Below are 6,000 nucleotides of genomic sequence, written 5' to 3' on the forward strand. Positions count from 1 at the left end.
TCCAGGTCCATGCAGTGGACTGACATAACGTAACGTTAAAGTCACGATGCTTTCAGTTTTCGTCATTAGGAAAACAAAAAACCGTTTATCCTTTACTTCACGACTCGTCTCATTTCTCTAATCTCGGCAACAATACAAGAATGGGCTTAGAGTCGAGTTTTACAACAACAGAGATAATGTCAGAGCCCAAGCGAAGTTACGGAACCCATGGGTGTTAGTCTTTCCTCTCAGTACTTGTACTAGATAAAACAAATAAATAAATAACTAAATAAATAAAAAAAATAACTTTATTTAACGAGGGAAGCACTTTACATTCTTAGACTGAGAAACCTGTGGCCCTCACCTAAATTACCATAAGAAAAGTTACAAACAATAGCAATAATTTAGAAATTTCTAACTATAGTAATTACAATAATAGGAAATGACCTAACTATCAACATGCAATAAAAGAATAAAAGTTAAGAATATTAGGATATTCGAAAATGATCAATATTAGCGTACCCCTCCTTTATGTGCTCAGCATATTTGCGTTTAAAAGAGTTGATAGTTTCACTAGATCCTATTTTAACAGGTAAAGAGTTCCATACTAGAATTGATGAGAAAAAGGTTTTACCCCCTTCTGTTTTCCTGTTGTACTTGGGGCAGCGTAGTGTTATGTGCCCATAACGCGAAGATCTTTCTGATGTATCACTTAAAAGGACTAACTTAGTGCGCAGATAATCTGGGCATTGCCCCTGCGTACATTTAAAAATAAGACATAGGTTGTTAACGTTAATTTCATCAGATACAATGAATATATGAAGTTCCTATATTTTGAACTGCGGTATTAGATACGTATGATGCACGATCCTCGCAGTAGATAGCGCTATTTATGCAATAGCGAAAATCAGACCTGAAAAAAAAAAAAAAAAAAATCAGACCTGTACGGGACTCGAACCAAGGACCTCTACGATACTAGTGCAGCACTCTACCAATTGAGCTAACAAGCCAACTGGGAGCTAGTCTCCTTCGCAGCCGCTCGGGCCGGAGTCACGCAACGCTCCCCGTCCCCGAGCGGCTGCGAAGGAGACTAACTGGGAGCAGGCCGTTAAGTTGATTCGTAATAAACCTATCTACTGCGAGGATCGTGCATCATAGGTATCTAATACCGCAGTTAAAAATATATGAACTTCATATATTCATTGTATCTCAGTGTTGTCTAAAGTTTGCGAAAGAGTCGTACATAATCAACTCACTTCACATCTACAATCAAATGACACCCAATCAAAAACCCAAAGCGGTAACAACAAATGGCACTCGTGTGAAACATCTGTCATCGAAACTACTGATACAATTCTTAACGCTATCGATAAAAATAAGCTAACTGCTATTGTGTTCTTAGATATGAGTAAGGCCTTCGATAGAGTCAATCACGAGACATTAATTTTAAAACTGCAAGACTTTGGAATCTCCTGGGACGCTCTCCGATGGTTTCGCAGCTACTAAACCAACAGGGAACAAGTAATACGAATCCACTCAACGCTGTCTGAGCCTTTGCCCGTGATCAGCGGTGTACCTCAAGGGAGTATTTTGGGCCTTTATTATTCTGCATAAATTATACACGAACGATCTTCCCTCGATACCACAGTCATGCTGCACTCAGAGTTACGAAGATGATACAAAACTCATTACTTCCTTTCAACTAAAAGACAACTCGGATGCAATTACGGCTTTGAAAGATGAATTGCTCAAAATAGGAGAATGGTGTTCTAACAACCACTTGTTACTCAACCTTGGCAAAACCAAGTTCATGATATTTGGTAGCAGGCAAATGCGTGCAAAATTGCAATTTCACTCCCTTCCCTTTATGGGAAGAGACATTGTCCCCTCAGACCCTGCTAAAGACTTGGGCGTGATTTTACATTCCCATCTAACTTACGATGAACACATAATTAAGACCGCGTCGTCATGACGGTCCCGCCTTGGCCAAATAAACCGCGTTACCAATGTTTTAGATAAAAGTACACTCCTGTTGATTATTAACTCTTTAGTTTTTAGTAAACTATTTTATTGTCCTAATGTATGGGCAAATACATCGAAATGTAATATTAACAAACGGAAGGCTGTGCAAAACTTTGCCTGCCGCATTGTGAGGGGAGCGCCGGCGTAAGTACGATCATATCCCGCCCATTCGTAAAGAGCTTAACTGGCTATCTGTGGCTAACCAGCTACGCCGAGTGCTACAATGGCCTTTAATTGCCTGACGGGCCACGCCCCTAAATACATGTCCCCAAGTTTCTTAAAGCGAGCAGAGGTGAACGGTCGTACTACAAGACTCGCAATTGCTGAAAATTTCTACTTTTTAAAACCGCTAGTGGCCAAAGAACTTTTTATTATAGAATAGTTAAGTTATGGAATTCTTTAGATTACTCTCTTAAATTGTGCGATTCAGTCACTGTCTTTAAAAATCGCCTGAAAACTAAACTACTCAAAGAAATGTAATTTTCTATTTATATATTTTTATAATTTTTAGAACCTTCTTAGTATATGTTATGAGTCCTAGGATCGTATTTTAGTCATTGTTATTCTTATTTGTGACTAGTAACTCTTGTCAATTTTCTTCGAAAAGCCTCCTTTGGGGAAAGTCAATAAAGTATGTATGTATGTATGTATGTATGTATTCTTTGTTTGTATTAGTGATTTCAAGTAGCACACCGTTCATTACACATTTATCCCAGTTCTAGTTCACCTCGGTATTCTTCTCCATTTCAATCATTTTGTACTTTGCCTCTGTTTCGTCTGTACTCTGACTTTGGATCTTTTCGCTAATCTTCTCTTTTTTTTTCATTATTTTTTCTTCTCTTTCCTTTGCTCTGCTATAGCTATATATTGTTCTGTGATATGCTTATTGGCTCTTCTAAGTATGTGATATCACTCAATCTCTGCATGAGATTCCTGCTGCGAAGTTAGCAAGTCTCCCAGCGATGACTTAATCATAAGAAAAATTATCACATTGACAAGTTTGTTAAAAACATTATTCACGGATATTCATTACTGTAGAATTATAAGATGGGAATAAGATTGTAATAATTTCGGCATTGCGTGACAAATGCTTGAGCGTGTTTCATTTACACTAGTATCAGATTGCTTCCCGTCTTCAACGTCTTCGGCAAAGAACATTTGACCTACCAGTATAAATGATTGTATTGTCCTCTTTCGATTCCACAATGAAGCTCAATTTTACCCTAGAACTTTCTTAAAACTTTAATGTGTTCGAATATGCAAGAAAAATGGACGCCCTCCACTAGCTTACGGAATGTAATATTGTAAACAATTTCGCCTTTGCAAGTCCGGATAAAAAAAACCTTGCTACGTTTCTATTATTCACCATAAGGTGTCTCTGACTGAAATATGAGGATAGTTATTTTTCGGTTGATGTGCCACCTCTCACGCGGTCTTGGAAAACAGTCGCTCTTAACACGCATGCACGACAAACGAAGAAAATCAATAAGAAAAACGGGAGCGAGTAACGCTAGAATTCAAGGAAAATAAACAAATTAAAATAAGTCTAAATAGAATGATAATTGATGAATATGAAAGAAAAAAGGTACCCCAATAAATATGCTAAAAGGCTATTAAACAGAAATCGCCGCTAACTGGAACTCCCAAGAGAAACGAACTTGGTGCGAGCAAGAAAGGAAGCGCGAACCATCGAGTTATCGGGATGGGCGTTGAATTTTCAGTTATCCTGTTCGTCATCATTAAACATTAAACTTCCAAGATCTAATTGTTGATTTTCCCATCTAGCTGCTACACATTTCCTTGAAAATTATTAACGGGAATTTCGTCCTAGATCAAGGTAACTAGGAATGAAGAAGAAAATCAACTGAACAAAGCCAGAGATACAAAAGGACAGTTTCCACAACACTGAGGGTACAAATGGCGTCACTGGCTTGTTATCTTCCTTATGGTTTAGTTGCTTTTATTTCTATCTGTGGAAAGAACACACCGTTCCTTAACTTCGAATTCGCGTGGGCTCTGACATTATCTCTGTTCTTGTACAATTCGACTCTAAACCCATTCCTGTATTCTTGGAAGATAAGAGAAATGGGACGAGCCATGAAATAAGTACTGAAAGCTTTTTGTTTTCCTAATGACGAAAACTGAAAGCATTGCGACTTTACCATAACGTTATGTCAGTCCACTGCACGAACCTGGGGTTAAATTCATATATAGCTTACGGCAAGAGACTATAAACTGAGATTATAGACCCATGATAATTTTTTAAAGTCTATTGTAAATTTCTCTCCACGCTGAGAAGTATCTCTTTTGTACCTCCCATCATAACGCGGTCAACGACTCCATATCATCTGTCGTTACTATCACATTAATGGATGCGGTTTAAGATTAATTCAAACTGATTCCTCTCAAAATATTTTTAAGTTTGACACAGGAAAAAGTTGGGGATGAGGAGGATAAAAACGTGAAACATAGATTAGACGATAAAGAATAGCGAAGAGGGAGAGGAAAGAACGAGTGAACGGAATTGCAAAAAGAAAGGAAGGGTAAAGTAAATATAAGATAAATCTAGAAATGTAAAGCAAGACACAGATTGTAGAAAGTGAGTTCTAGATACGCCTACGTAAGAGTAAAGGCACTTTGGAAGGAAGAGGAATCCATGAACACGAAAGGTAAACAAGCTAAGTGACACGGAACAAGTAAGGAGGAAAACCTCTTTACAGAATTCGAAAATGAGAGAGAAAACACAGCCTTAATGATACAACAACACGCGGATATTTGGCAATTTTATTTGTTGTATGATCCTCAAATAATTAGGGAAGAAGTCGTTTTCAGTTCCTCTCTTTTGTACAGCGGAACCTCGATTTAACGAAGTGCCAATCGAATGAGGAAATTGGTTCGTTTTATCGAGAGTTCGTTACTGATCGAGGTTCTGTGGCATACATTTTACTGTAGCCGGGCTGAAACTCAAGTATGGTTCGCAATACTGAGAGGCTTCGTTATATAGAGGTTCGTTAAAACAAATACGAACAAGTTGAAGAGGAAAATGACTAAAAGTTTTGCACTTGTCATGATGCGCGCATCATTTGCATTCCTCAAGACTTTCTAATGTTTGGCACTCACTGATAGTGCGGACCTTAGGATCCACGAAGGCGACGGGAAAGAGAACGCGGCAAAACAAACGATCTACTAAGCAAAATTATGAATCCGCCATTGAGGCTTAAATTTTCTTTCACGTCCCGGCCGTGGTCTGGCGTCGTTAGAGACGAATAAAGGCTGATAGTTTCTAAAGAAACTGTTTGGGGCTGCGTCGGTGAGGGTAACGAAATAATTTGGATATATCAACAAAGTTGATATGGTAAATTGGCCACCGTAACGACTACAAAAGCTGACGTTTCGAGCGTTAGCCCTTCGTCGGAGCTCCGACGAAGGGCTAAGCTCGAAACGTCAGCTTTTGCAATCGTTACGGTGGCCAATTTACCATTTCAACTTTGTTGATATATCCAAATTACGTCGTTAGAGACGTTGGACTCATCCAGATATTCGCGAAATTCTTGCCAAAAAGATTTATCGATTTTTTGATCGACGTTTTTCTTGGATTCGTCAGTTGTCCTGAGTGCATCAGGTTCTTACTAAGCCACCAGCACTGCATATATTGTCTCGAATCATCATCAGTTCCAAGTCGTTTGTTTCGCTTTACTAACATTTCCGGCTCTATATTATAAAATGCGTTCAGGTTTTTTCCACCCACGAAGACCATTATGCTCTACTTTCAAAGGGTTAAACAAAGTATTGATTAAAGCTAAACAACATGTCTGAAACATGTCTAAGAACACCGAATATTGACAGGCACAGGAAGTCAGCTATTTATATACACGGGAAATAATATATATTTTTTTTTCCTTGGGAAATGTTTTTGCTTTTCGTTTTTTCCCTTTATAAAACAAATATTCTCTCTGAAGAATCTCGCCAAGTTTCATGTAAAAGGAGATAGGAAATGCC

Source organism: Stylophora pistillata, chromosome 8, assembly GCF_964205215.1.
Source record: "Stylophora pistillata chromosome 8, jaStyPist1.2, whole genome shotgun sequence".
NCBI lineage: Eukaryota > Metazoa > Cnidaria > Anthozoa > Scleractinia > Pocilloporidae > Stylophora > Stylophora pistillata.